Below are 15,539 nucleotides of genomic sequence, written 5' to 3' on the forward strand. Positions count from 1 at the left end.
TTTGCTACTTTTAGTTTGAAAGATTTTTATCCTTCCCCCCCTCCCCTTTTAACTACAAGAAGCCAGAGTTTTCTGTGCAAATGAAACAGGCGTTGCAAGAATCAGATTCACTTTGGACGACTCTTAACATTCCAAGTCATCATTGCGTTAGGCAGCACAATTCCATCTCTGGTTGATGGGCAGAAAAAGTGGGCAGCTTGCCAGGTAGACGTTTCCATGACTCCCAGCCCCCAAAGGTGATGCTTTTTTTTTTCTCCAGCTAATTCAATGAAGAGTGGGCTGAACTTTGGGTCTAAACGAGACAATAGCTGCCTTCGCAGTATCAGCAGAATGGTTGATGGGAATGCACTCTACATTTGGCAGAGAATCATGTGACCTTACGACTGAGATTTTGTGATGGTGCCAACGGAGACTTGGAAAGCAGCAAACGGTCCTGTCTTGTTTCTTCTTTTGCTAGCATGGCTCTGAAAATGGTGGATCTTAATACTTGACTTTAGCCAGACTCAGCAAGCAACTGAGCTTTGAAGCACAACTTCGCCTTTATTCTGGGTTTTTGGCAGGCCACCAGGAGGCTGTCCCTTTCACGCCTGATAAATTTTGCTGCTTATCTCTGAGAGGGAGAGAGAGAGAAAGAGAGAGACAGACAGACAGAGAGAGAAAGAGAGAGAGGAGAGAGAGAAAGAGAAAGAGAGGAAGAGAGAGGAGAGGAGAGGAGAGGGAGGGAGGAAAGGGAGGAGGAAAAGGAAAATAATATTAATAATAATAGTAATAAGGCAACTAGTGAATCCTAAAATTGGATGTGCTCTGGGCTTTTCCCCACTTGGGTTTGATTGGTTTTCTTTTTGCTGTCCTTTGGTTTTGGTTCTGCTTTTTCTGACTGATTTTTTTTAATGTTCGTACTCTTTCTGCCTGCTTGGAGAAGGCAAGTAGTTGGCTATTCTGTATTTATTTATTTATTTTGGATGATAGTGAGCAGGCATTTGAACTGGGAAAAAAAAAAAAAGGACGACAGCAGCAGTGAGTAGAAGATCATTGCAGCCGTGTAGCAAACTGGTCTCCTGCCTTTTCACCCCTTTGGTTCAGGAGACAAACGTGTGCAGAGCACAGCCCGGAAGGATTCCTGGTCTCTCGCACCTTCTACCTCTCTCTGCCAGGGACGGCAAGGATTGGTGAGCTTCTGCGCAGGGCTGTGTGCCTGGAATACCATGAAGGACGAAGATGCCGACAAGCACTCTGGTCCTTCTCTTCTCAGAAATAGCAGCAGCCTTGAAGAAGACAAAAATAATAATACCTGAATTTGCCTTACTCCATGCAAGAGTTTTGAGAGAGGGCAAGAACAAGAGAGAGAAACAGAGTGAGAGGGCTCCTGCTCAAAAACAAATATAAAAAGAAACAAAAATCCAAAACAAACAAACAAAACAAAACAAAACAAAAAAGCTAACATTGGCTTGTCTTAACTCCAGAGACTTCGGGCTTTGTAAAGCAGCTTTTTGAAGGCAGCATAACCAAATGAGCCTTCTATATTTTTATGATTTCAAAAGCAAATGGCATTATTAGCAAAACATTGCACTTGGTGAAATCGCACCTTTCAGACCAGGTATAACTTTTTGTTGTTGTTGTTATGGTTTTGGTTTTTCTTAAAGCCTACTGTTAGATAAAACTAAGTCCTTTCAATTTACTCTTGCTTAACTCCTCATCCCCTTCAAACTTTTTCCTTTTTGCTTTCTTGCTTTCCTCCTGAGTCGAATAGAAAGTAAAATAGAAGCAGGAAAATCTCTATAGAAATGTACCTTTACTTTTCCTGTCCAGTAGCATTTTAGACATTAATATGTGTTATCTGTGGTTATTTTTGTGTCCAATATTACTTTTTGTTATAGAAGTGAGAATTTTATCCTTATTGGTAATGAAAGTAAAAGTCTTTCATGTGACTTATAGTTTAAAATGGGAAACAAGGAACTTTTTTGGACTTCTGAAGGACTACATATTCAAGTAATGATAAATAAAAATAGTTTGGAGAAGTTATATTTAAATTATTTACAAAGATTTCCATAGTATAGAAACAGGAATGAAAAAATCATCTTCTCAGTTGCTAAGTACATTTTAAAAGAAGTATTTGTCCTCCAGCAGTTGCAAAGAGGGCTGGAAAATTCTATTAAGTATTTTAGTGGAAAAAGTACATACAGACTAGTTTTAAGTTCAAAGCAATGTATTGGCTCAGCAGATAAACTAAGTGCAGTCTAATTATTTTGCCTGTTGGTTGAAGCAAATTGTTAAGCAATTTAAGCATTTTAGAACAAAACATATTTTTGCTTGGTTCCACGTGAAAGGATTAGCAAATGCATCACACTTCTTTTAATTATAATAAAACATGTTTCTAAAAATGTGTGAAAATCATTTTTAAAAAGAAAGCGCTTTTGAAGTACACATCAATGAAATGTAAAATTTTCATATGAGAAACTGATGTTCAAATATTTTTCCAATAGAAAAATAAATCTTAAACAAACTTACATTTTTAAAATTGTATATGTTGTACTAAAACTATGAAAGGAAAACAAAGACATATTATGGAACTCAGTAATTCTGTTTCTTCTTTGTTACTCTACAAAGAAGTATGGGAAATTACAAAAACTTATATACTGACAACATTTAAATAAATTTTTTTTATCAGGTTTGTTGGTTACTGTTCACTAATTATTTACGAAATTGCTCTTGTTCTTCCATTCTGCCTCAGCTAATGGAAAGCCAACTTTCAAAGGCTTAATTAATATTGATAAACCTGTTTTCATGTTTCAAGATCCTTTAGTTAAAAAAACATTTATTTTAAATGTTATTTTTAGGAGCCATTAATCTCTACACTCTTAATTATCTTATTAAGCTCCATGCCAAATCCAAAGCTCCTTTTCAGCACTCACTACTTCATTGTGAAAATCCTAGTCGCTTCTTTTAACAGCCATCTCCTTTCACTTTCAAAACTGTTACTGTGAAAAACAACACCAACCAAAATGAGCCCATAAATGCAAACTATGAAACCATATTACATGTCATATGAGTAGGCTGGGGTGGGGCCTTATGAGTCTTCGAAGCCTTTTTAAAAAATACTTTTGATAATTGTGTTTTCTTCTCAATTGTCTACCTTCATTTCCACCATTCATCCACTCAGATGCTCTTTCTAGACAGCAGTGCTCTGATATTTCTTCTTTTGTGATTGTTTTAGGGGAAACTCCTAACGTGGATGTGAGAAGTGAAGAAAAGTGATCTTAGCAGAAAATCATCTCAGGTAAAAATAAAAAACAAAAGAGCCAGTAATATATGCTTTAAAAAAAAGATCCAAATTCGTGGTACTGTGTTGATTTATAAGAAGTCTTTTCATATTCCTTATAAATGTGGCATTGGGATTTTTCAATGATGGTTTTGAATTGAGAATTTATAATCTTATCTGGCTTTGTGCATGTTTATGGCCTGATTTTGTGATCAATGTTCAATTTGTATCACTTTGAATATGTATCTGTATCTGTCCATTCATATAACAGATGCAATAATGGTTGACTAGAAAGCTATTTAATGAAAGAAAAATTACATTTTTCATTTGTTCTATCATATAAAGGATTTGAAACCTAGAAAAAAGTATGTAATTGTGCCCCTTAAATTCTATTTTTTTCCACCATTTCATAAGATTACAAAACCCAAACTTACATTCTTCCAGGGATAAAACCTTAAATCAATGTTTCCCTTTAGTTCACATCTAAATATCTAAATATATGTTGAAATATTTTACTATAATCACATTATTAGTAGCTTAGTATAGTTTTTAACAAGTATGGGAAAATTATAAATAATAATGAAAATTTATACCAAACCATCTGTATAATATCTATGAAATGCATTTTATTTTATTTATTTCAAAACACACAAAATCATGAAGTAATTACTATTTAGTGTTTTTCACAATGATGATATCATTATAAAAAACTAAAATATTGTGAATGAAAGGATTAATGATTATACAACTAATAATTTTGTTGCAGTTGCTTTTAGAATCTTAAAAGAGTATACATGACTGGCCTTGTGTTACTAATTCGTGCTTTTGCTTATTGTCTGGTGCTTTTTACAAAACTAAGACCAGTTTACTTTTGCCCAACCTGTTGACCAGATGACAGTTGTATGTAGACATTTATTTTGTTTGGAATATAGCTTCTTTTTTTTTTAAAAAAAAAAGGAATTTAATATATTTGATGTTAAGAGACAAGATACCCTCTTTGATATATAATATGCCCCAATATTAATATTAGGGCAGAATAGCAATAATGACAATGTTAATGTGTCATTGTTTTTAGTTTTCTGGTCCTAATTCCAACATTGCAACATTTACTTTCATTCCAACTGCTGACATGTATATATTTAGGATGTGTAACTTTCTGTGTGCCCCGCCTAGTCAACAAGATTTTATTTGTTTTGTGAGAAACTAGCAATGTCACCAATTAGAGTCAGTAACTAAAATGTTTAAAAGCTTAAACAATTCAACTAATATAAAATTAACAATAGTTAATTTAGCCTTTTTAATGATAGACTCATAATTGTACATAATGATAGACTCATGCCTCTCAAACACATGGTTCATGCATGCATGCATGCATGCATGCATGCATGTATGGAGTTTTTCTTTTAAAACTCGTTGTTCAAAACAGAAGCAATCTGTTGAAAACTAATTTTCAATCCTCATGTACCTAAACCTGTATTTAACATATATATATGTATATATATATATATATATATATATATACACACATATATATATATACATATATATGTCTCAAGATCCTCAACTGGGGATATATATATATATATATATATATATATATATATATATATATATCCTTATAGTTTAACATTGAAAATACTTATACTAAAATAGTACCAATATTATTTTTAATTCTGGATTGCAGTAGACATTTACAGCACATGTCTTAAAGCACTCATAAGAAGCCCCTGTGAGATGGTGCCCGTTGGCATAAACCCGTAGATCCGATCTTGTGGTGAGGTGAACCTCACAAGCTCGCTTCTATGGGTCTGTGTCAGTGTGGTGGTCTGACTAAACATGTACACAATGCTGTTCCATATTTCAGTAGATCCCTGTGAGATTCTAGCTTATTCCATACTTGAAGTATTTATATTTCCCTTTATTTTTCATGTATTTATGAATCCTTCTCCTCTGTCTTTCAAGGCAAGCCTTGATTGTTGACCACTTGGAAACATTTATAGCACTGTCATTCAAGCTTGATTCCAAGTGCAGTGAGGTACTTTATGCACATGAATATTTTAGAGCAGGGCTTGTCCTGAGACATGAATAAACCCTGTTCAAGAAATGTCAGTGCATACCAGTTAGTGTACCTTATCAACTTCAACAAGAAAATTAGAGACTATAACTACATTTGAATATTACTATTGAGGATGTTTACCCTCAAAAACAAGGTGGGATCCTGTTGACTTTTAACATGATTGATTACTAGTAGAACTATGGAAAGAGAAACCTCAGAAGAAATTTTATGTTACCTATACTAGAAATCCAAGATGTTAGAATAATCCTAAGGGACACATTGAAAATGTATGGGTAAAATGGTAGAACATTATATCTACAACATAGCCAAGCCCTTGGGTGACTGGCTGCCATATTGGAAGAGCTGACTGAAGATTGATAAGGAGTTTGAAGCAACTCTGGGAGCTGTGTGCATCCAGGTTGAGGTAGTAGGTTGTATGGTTTAGAGTTACACCCTGGGAGTTAACTGTACAACCTTCTAGCTTTCCTTGGAGCACACTTGAGCCATCGAGGAGGAATTCTTCATCATTTTAATATGTCTGAGCTAATTTCTGTGCCAGAAAGGAATGTGTCATAAGCATTTTAGGCAATTTATTTTAACCTTGATTACAGTTAAATGATTATATTATTCCATTTATATCTACTTACAAGCAGTGGTAACATAGTGTTGCTAGCGGGTTGTTACTCTGTGTTGAGCACTTCTAACAAATGGTGGGTGATGGCTTAAACTGGATTTAAAAAACAATCTATAGATTTTTTTAAATTGAGCATTTAGTTTTCAAACTACCTTTGGCCTGTTTTAACTAGCTATCTAGGCTGAAGTTAATACATTCAAATGTACATCACCGTAGTTTTTCTTATGACACATCACTTTCTATCTTATGTTTTAGCTATTTGTGCATTTGTTTATTTTTTCCATACTAGACTGTAAGCCCCTTGAGGGCAAAGCACATGCTTTGGTCTTCATTGTATTACCTGAAAGGTCTTACACATAATAAATAGTAAATGTTTATGGGATGAATTAATGGAATATAAGCTCTCAAAATGTTATATGAGTTTCTATTGAATACATGATTGCAATAGTGATTAAAATTTGAGTCTTGTTTATTGATCCTAAAATTGCAAAACTTGAATTCTAAAAGTGGTTCTAGTCAGTAGTGTATTTGACTTGATATTTTACTGTTTTGAGTGTATTAACTCATTGTAGACATACAAATTAAAACTTGGTTGGGAGAACTCAGTAAAAAACATGGAAAAAATTCAGTCTTACTGATTACTTGATTAGATTATAATCTTAAATGGAGATGATACCTTTTAAGTATCTTTATTTCCAGATGAATTTTTGACATCAATTTTAACTAAAGATTTTAAGTTTCACTTAATGTATTTTAAAATAATATTTCTGTATTTTGTGTGTTGCACTTATCTTCTTTAGTTTTTTGTACAAATCTTAAAAAAAAAAAACTACAAACAACTAAACCAGATACATGTCAAGAACTTAATTATAGCCACGCACCAGTGGCTCACGCCTGTAATTCTAGCTACTCAAGAGGCTGAGATCTGAGTATTGCTGTTCAAAGCCAGCCTGGGCAAGAAAGTCTATGAGACTCTTATCTCTAATAAACTACCAAAAGAAACAAAAGTAGACACATGACTCAAGTAATAGAGCTTGAGTGATAATAGCAACATCAACAAAACACAGAGATAGTACCCAGGCCCCGAGTACAAGCCCCACCCAGGACTGGCACACACATTAAAAAAAAGAAATTAATAATAAATAAGTTCACAAAATATAATTTGAAAATGTGGACACAGTTTTGTTTAAAGGACAAACAGTCTATATTGTTCCCGTTATGTTACAAATAGGTCTTTTTAGAATCCATTAGTTTTCTGTCAATTTGCACATCATTTAGTGATATAACTTGTGTGGGAAATATTATCTTACATATGTCATCTTTGAGCTATGGAACTAATTTAGCTGCTGACATTAAAACTTCTCTATATGCTGTGAGTCATAATGTACATGGCAGAAATTTTATAAACAAACTATATATGTCATATATACATATGTGAAATTAATATTAGAGATGTTAAGACAGTAGCTATATGTTAGTGAGCTTTCTGGAATATTCAGACATATAAAATATCTCATTATCTAAACTTGCTAATCAAAGTAATAAGCAAGGAACTTCTAATATGTGATGACACATCAGCTAATACTAATTATCTCAAGAAAAACTATTTGACTCATATATACGAGGTATACTATGAATACCTATGAAAGAAAAATGTTTTGCACGGACTGCTCAAGAAGCATCTACCCAGAAAAAGTATGGAAAAAAGAAGGAAAGGAAAAGTGTGTCAGGCCAAGAGATATGGACTGTTTCGTGGTGTCCGTTCAATCCCAAAGTGGGAAAAGCAGACACGCCAACAACTATATTAGAATAGTTTAGCTCATGCTAACCTAAGACCATTTTCTTGTTTTATTCCTCTGGGATCTTTAGTCTCTCTCTCTCTCTCTCTCTCTCTCTTTTTTTTTTTTTTTTTTTTTTACAAATTTTATTGTAAAGATGAGGTACAAAGGCATTACAGGTAATTGTAAGTCAGGTAAATGAGTGCATTTCCTATTGAACAGTGTTACCTACTCCTAGTTCTCTCCTAGTTTTTCCCCTCCGATTCTCCTCCCCCTCCCCCAAGTTGTATAGTTCATTTCTTTACGTGTGTACATGTATGTTTGTAAATTCCTCTCCATGAAGTAGAGTTAAGGGTATTGCAAAGGTCAGCTATAAAGTGCAGCTTAAGAGTAATATTGTAAAATGCCACCACAAAATCATAGAACTACAGTCTCTTTCATATGCTTTCTAAAGCAAACTAGACAGAAGAGCAGTTGAAGAGTCATAAACATGTAGCTCTGAGACGTGATGCTACTCATACAGAAATTGTGAGAAGAATTCTGAAAGACAAGCAACAGCATTAGTGAAGGTACATTTTTAAATGACTCTATAGAATGACAACATTCCATGGAAAAATTATACTTTTGCCTTTGATTCATAATAAATTTCCTGAATAAGCGTAGGGGGCTTTTTAAATTCTTACAGTTTTTGAGTAAGTGAAAAATGATAAATACTCATTCAGATAGGATTTTTAATAAAAACAAACCAATACATCTGACCAATGCTGATACTAATTAGAAATAATGAAGATCTGGGTAGAGAATGCCTAGAGTTGCAGCTGTTAGGAAGGCAAAGTAGGACAATAGAAATCTTGAGCAGAAACTGGGATGGCTTATCTGAAAATCAAACTCAAGCAGAAACAACTGGGAGCTGGCTCAAGTGGAAGAGTGCCTACTTAACTAGTACAAAAGCCCTGGGTTCAATCCCTAGTACTGCAGGAAAATACAATTAATATCTAAGAAACAGAGGAAAGCCTGATTTATTTAGGGGGCTGACATTCAGTTATAAAGGCATTAACTATTCAGACTGAATAATTTTCTTAGAAATTTTCAGTGGTAGAATTTTACTGTAAGCTCAGGTTTGCACATGTTGTATCAGAGGAAATGTGGAAATTCAAATAAGTATTAAATTATCAATGAATCATACTTTACTAGCATGTAATTTGGGCATCTTAATTAGACATACCTTTTATGTTCACAGGGTCTTATTCATTTTAAATTCTTTATGAGATGAGGGAGAAGTTAGAGTGGAAAGGAAGGAGGGAAGAAAGCAAAGTAAAACCAAGCGCAAATTAATAGATTGTGACTCTTGAGAAAAGACCATTTTAGTTCATAATATTAGTTCACCATATGATGAATTAAATTGGCCAGAATAACTATGAGGGACTCAGATGAATGACTTGGCAATTGGCATGAGTCTTCTTGAAAACAATCCAGCAGTACATGAACTGTGTTAGAATAAATGAGTCATTTTGTGTAAATAATCATTTGGTTCCTCTTACTCTCTATTATCAAAGGATGACTAATGGTCATAGGTGGCTCCCCAGATGATATGATAGGGGATCCAATCCTATCCCTGACTATTATTTCACACTCATGCCCAGATTACCTTCATGGCACAAAAGATTTGTAACTAGGTGTAACTACCTTGACTATACTTCAGTTTGACCCTTTGACTCTTGGGAATCACTGTGAAAGATGGCTAGGTGAAGACTTTTGACACAGTAGATTATTGTATTTTTCACTTTTTTTTCTTTTTACTTTCCTACCCTCCCCCATTCTCAAGAAAAACTGCTACCTCTTCAGAAAAGAGTTTAAAAAAGAAAAAAAAAAGGTGATACCACACTCAAAAAGCCCCTACTGATTCCTGAAGAGAGATTTTTCAAAATCCCCACAACTTCTGTTTGCACAGTGTTCTCTCTGGCTTCCATTAGTAATACTTACAAATGAGCAAAGGGACGGTGACTTCAGTTTGTACTTTTTAGAATGCATATTTTATTGACTAAAATAGAATTAACATCTAGTATATTGAGTTGAACTTTAGGTTATATATGGGCAACAGTGAAAACCCCATACATCCCATACAACTTTAATAATAACCTGTATTTCACAGCAAAGTCCTGTGTAATATGAGGCATTTCTAGACCTCTGGAATCCATTATTGTGGTGTTAGGAGTATTCTAATGGCTTCTGAAAGGTCTACAGGCCAGTCTTGATTAAGCGTGCAATGTGTACTGCTTGAAGGTGATTTATGAAACACGCCAACACCATCATTTATAATAAATCTCAACCCTTGTATACAGAACAATGGATCTTTTAATCTTACTTTTCCTACCACATTGTTCAGCTTATGGTACGGAGTTAAGACCTCTGGAGAACATTTTTCAATGCAATATGTACACTTAGTGATATAACAGAAAAATTCTATATTGGAATAGACTTCAAAGAAGATTAGCATTTAAGAAAATTTAGGAAGAGCCTTTTTCACTTGGGAATTCTGTTTGATGTTTGTTCATAGTCTTGGCTAGTTGGCATCATCTGCATGGTCCTTCTTGTACACTTTACTACTCTTTTGGTGTGGAAAGTGTGAGTTAAATGTAAACATTTTTACAACAATTTACATTGCACAACTCTTAAATCCCAATGACCTTTCTCTTCTGTCTGAACTTAGAACATTTATTTGCCATATGGAGTCTCTTTCAAGTTAATTTATAGAGGCCAGTAATTTACATAAACATATAAAATATATGGTAAAGTTAGATTGTGAGCTGTAGAAGTCCTATTTATCTTTACTCCTAGTCACTTAATACGTGTTTGATCTAAATTAAGAATAAAGTAGGATTGATTAAAGACAAGAAACTCAGAGGTTTGTCTATTTTTTAGACAAGCAAACTGCAGTTCATATTATTTAATTATTTTTTCCAATATCCATTTGTAATAGTGGATACAATCTAGATTTCTATCTAGGTCAATGATGTATCAAAGGAGAAATATTTTACAATTTCTGTCAGGAAGATTCTAGGTAGGTATCAACTTTAATATGTGGATAAAATACTTTAATAAGTTGAATTTATAATATTGGCTTTACTTTTGAAACATTACACAGTAATTTATCTTCAGCATCAAGTACATTATGTATAATATATATATATATATATATATATATATAATTTAGATTATCCTCTCAGCTATTTCTTAGCAATTTTGTGTGCAGTCTTACTCTTCTAGTTATAAAGAGGAAGTCACCTTCCCCAATTCCAGCCTAATATTTCCCCTTCTAATATTTCCCCTTCTTCCAGAAACCTCATCTAGGGGAAGAAAATATGGTCTAGTACTATGGCTAACTTAAGAAAAAAGAAGAAAACTAGTAGGTGGTTACAAGCACTATTTTCCTTAAGAGAAGAAAAACTAATATAAGATGATAGCCATTAATAAGTTCAAATTTAGAATTCACTTGCTCATGTCACCAACAAGGTCTTCAAGACATGGGTGTAAGATGACTTAACAAGAGAGTATGTAGTTTATTAACCATAGGATCCTGGAGTCTTTAATGAAGCAGAATTTAAGAAAAGGGAAAGTAATGGGAACTATAGTACTTCAAAGAGTGTACTTATTTTTGAAGTATTCCAAAATGACGTTCTCAGTCATTGTGAATTCAACATCCAAAGGCAACCAGTTTTCCATTTGAGATATGAGTGCATCACATAGTAAAATAATTACTCTGTTCTTTTGATGAACCTAACAATATATCTATTCTTATACATAATTTGAGTATCTACAACATTTGAAGTAATTCTATGATGCATAACAATGATAATTTTTTACATAATATTATATTAATACCATGATTTGTATCTCTCTGTGTGGTGTGTGTGTGTGTGTGTGTGTGTGTGTGTGTGTGTGTGTGTGTGTGTGTATGCTAGTTCTAGGCTTTGAACTTGGAGCCTGGGGACTGTCCCTGAGCTTCTTTTGCTCAAGGCTAGCACTCTACCACTTGAGCCACAATTGCACTTCCAGCTATTTGATAACATAGTGGAGAGAAGACAGAATCTCATGGACTTTTCTGCTTAGGGTTGTCTTCCAACCACAACCATCAAATCTCAGCCTTCTGAGTAGTTAGGATTACAGGTTCAAGTTACCAATGTCTAGCATCAGATCCTCATTTTAAAGTCCTCTGCAGTAGCACAAACCAGACCAGGTCAGACATTCCCAAGGACAAAATTTCTTCTTGATGTGTTCAACCTTAGGCTGTTATTTTTCAGTAGCTATTCATGACCAACAAAACTGATAAAGTGATAATCATAATTACAGTATTATTTTGATGTTATGTTAATAAAATAAATGTAATAATATTCATTGTAATAGTTTCAGTTGTAGTATGAATTTCGGTTTTACATTTTTTTCTAAACCTCAGTGTGGAAAAGTAAAATATTTGAAGGTTCTTATTTTTAAGGCAATTGATGCTATAAGTCAATGGAAATATAACATTTTCAAGTAAAAATATTGAAAGATTAGAGTGAACCTGGTTATTATTTAAGTACACTCATCTCCATATAGTTTTAAAGTCTAGCTACTGAGTAGAATTCAAGAGAAAAGTAGCACTGATATTGTTGTTAATTATATTTTATTACATTATAAGAGGCCAGTTCTGTATTATTGTGAAATTAAATCAAGTTCCTGTTCATAAGTTTTCAACATAATTTAATTCAATGAATTTATATTTGTAAAACAGACAACAAGACAATTTATGAAAATACTATGTTTCTAATAATAAAACATATGCATGTGTTTGCAATTTAGCTGTGTAGTAGAGGCTTTCCTCTTTAATATATCTGATCATTTCATCCATAGAGATTTATAAAGAAATAAATTTAAAAAAAATTAACACACATTCATGCAGAGTACATTTTTTAAAAAACCATGAGTGCTTAATTATATATTTGTTTGCCATTGATTTTCTGTAAGCTAAGAACAATTTTTGTGTGTTTGGGTTATAGATCTTAATCTATAGATGAAGATTATTCTATATCTATATCTAAGATTATCTAGTTCTAAAAATAATCTTCATCTATAGATTATAGATCTTAATCTTCTTTCTGTCTGTAAATCCTATGAAACATCATCTATGATTTCTATTTTCTGGTTGCTTAATGATGTCTTTAAGTAGAAATTCAGTGCAAAACAAATCTATTTTGTCTGATTTTTTTCTCATCTTTTCTTTTTTGTGTATGTGTGCTTGTGTTGGGGCTTAAACTCAAGGTCTAGATGTGGTGCCTGAGCTTCTGTGCTCAAGGCTCACACTTGATCTACAGCTTCACTTATAAAGTTTAATTGACGATAAGAGTCTCATGGATTTTCCTGCTTGGGCTAAGTTGGAACTGCGATCCTCAGATCTCAACGTCCTGAGTAGCCTGAGCCACAGGATCCCAGCCGATTTCTCATCTTTTAAAATAGCCTTATCTGAATCCAATTCTTTAGTATTTAGGACAATGTCTATCAGTCCTTTTTACACCTACACTTCAATTAGTTTATGTAATAGTTAAATTATGTAGTGGCATATAACCCTAACTGGTTTGATAAAGACATAACTGATTTCAAACAAGTACATTAACTATTTGGTAAAGTGTTAGGAGGGTTGAAATAGTGAATTTACCTAGTAGGTTTAAGAGTCTGGGTTCAATCTTCAGCACTCCAAAATACCTACTACTACTACTACTAATAATAATAATAAAAATAATAATAATTATTATTATTACTATTGTCATCATCATTATCATCATCACCATCATCATCCCTGACAGGAACAAAAATGAAAAACAATGGCTTGAAGTTCCTTGTAATTTCTTGAGTTTTTCCCATAATATCTTATACAAAATTAGCTACCTGTTGGGTTTTGAGTAACTGAGTGTCGCTACCGCCTCGACCAGCAAGGAAGATGCAACACCGAACTCTTCTCTCTGCAGTTTATTGAGGACCTTTGAGTAATCTTCTGACCCCAACCCCGGGAAGAATTCCCCACAGCCTTAAGTACCCGCTGGGTAGCCAACCCTGATACGCCACGTGGGAACCACCAATAGGTTCAGGTGCGCGAAAGCAAGCCAGATTCTTTGCCTTAGCCATATAAGGAGTTGTTTACCACAGAGAGCACTCGCCATCGGGAAGGCAGAGGGCAGAAGCCGGCGCCATCTTCCAGGTGCGGCCTCTCGCAGCTCTCTACATGTCTAGAGTAACTAGTTTTGAATTTTAGGGAATAAAAAATTTAAGTTAGCTGGGCATCAGTGGCTCATACCTGCAATACTAACTACTCAGGAGCCTAAGATCTGAGGATGATGGTTAGAAGCCAGCCAGGGCTGTGAGAGTCTTATCTATAATAGGCTACAGAAAAAAAAAAAAAAAAAAGAAGTGGAAATGTGGTACAAGTAGTATAGTGCTAGCATTGAGTACAAAAGCAGAGAGACAAGGCAAAGGCCCTGAATTCAAACTGTAGGACTGGCAAAATATCAAAACTAAAAATTAAATTACTACCTGTGACTAGTAGCTTACATGTTAGACTTAGAACCCTAAGTTTCCTTGCATTTCACAAGCTAGAGTATCTATTCAGCAAAACCCAATATCTGCAAAAGTGGCAAATGGGTCCTTCCTGTAAAACTAAGTTTTGGATAAAAAATTGGATGGGAAACTCAGATTGATTAGAAATGCACTATTTCTTTTTTGTCCATATATCTTCTGTTTGGAATTTTAAAAATTTATTGAGGTCTAATAGTAAAGCACCAGAATACAGAGATATGAAATGTTTTTGTAGCAGTTAATTCAACAGAAACGTAATTAGAAAATCATGATCTTATTCTTAATTTTGAATCATAGATCCATACATTCTTAATTTTGAATCATAGATCCACACAAACTATTAAATACATTTCTTGACCTTGTAAGACACTGAATTAGTTTAAATACGTTATCTTTTTTGTAGGAAAAAGTCACAAATCTTGTTAGATTTTCATAAGAAAATCTGAAACAGTTAAAAACAAATGTGTTAGATTACTGTTTAATAATTTTAAGGTTTGCTAATTTAATGTAGTAGCCAATTCTGATAGAATTGAAACAAAATCTTACAAATAGTATAGACTGGTCATGTACCTCTTCAGCCACACATATTTCAAATTAAATAATTTCTATGTAATTAGAAAAAATAAATTATAAAAATTAAAATATTACACAAAACAAAAAATTGAATTTTGTTAATAATAGATGTATATTTAATCAGCTACACCTATGGAACATTTTTTTTGTCGGGCCTGGGACTTGAACTCTCGTCCTGGGCACTGTCCCTGAGCTTGTCAGCTCAAGTTGAGAGCTCTACTACTTGAGCCACTACACCACTTTCAGTTTTCTGGTTGTCAATTGGAGGTAAGAGTCTCATGGACTTTCCTACCCGGGCTGGCTTTGAACCATGATCCTCAGATCTCAGACTCCTGAGTAGCTGGGATTTACAGGTATGAGCCACCAATGCCCATTTTATGGAATAATGTTGAAAAGAAAAAAAAATAGAATTATTCTTTGGTAGGATTCAATAAAATTAGAGAGTGAAAATCACTGTCATGTTACTGTACATTATTACTGTATGTATGAATTTCCCAAAGCTGTCACCAGTCTTACTCTCTATAATAGGCTATATCGCATATGAAGGTACCAGAAAAATTATAGAAATCTTATTTTTATGTTGAAAAGATAATGTATTTGTGCCCTTATGTATTCTTTCTTTAAAAAAATTAT

At 33.7% G+C, this 15,539-nt stretch overlaps 1 long non-coding RNA gene across 2 annotated transcripts in view; it reads left to right on the plus strand.

The window, feature by feature from the left end:
• The window catches only part of LOC138832451 (uncharacterized), a 160,907-nt gene that overhangs the window by 90,672 nt on the left and 54,696 nt on the right, over nt 1-15,539 (plus strand). For both annotated transcript variants that reach the window (XR_011373562.1, XR_011373561.1), the window contains one exon: nt 3,215-3,277. This is a non-coding gene — a long non-coding RNA (uncharacterized lncRNA). The remainder of the gene's footprint in view (nt 1-3,214; nt 3,278-15,539) is intronic.

Source organism: Dipodomys merriami, unplaced genomic scaffold (assembly GCF_024711535.1).
Source record: "Dipodomys merriami isolate MVZ:Mamm:240054 unplaced genomic scaffold, mDipMer1.0.p SCAF_2, whole genome shotgun sequence".
Taxonomy (NCBI): domain Eukaryota; kingdom Metazoa; phylum Chordata; class Mammalia; order Rodentia; family Heteromyidae; genus Dipodomys; species Dipodomys merriami.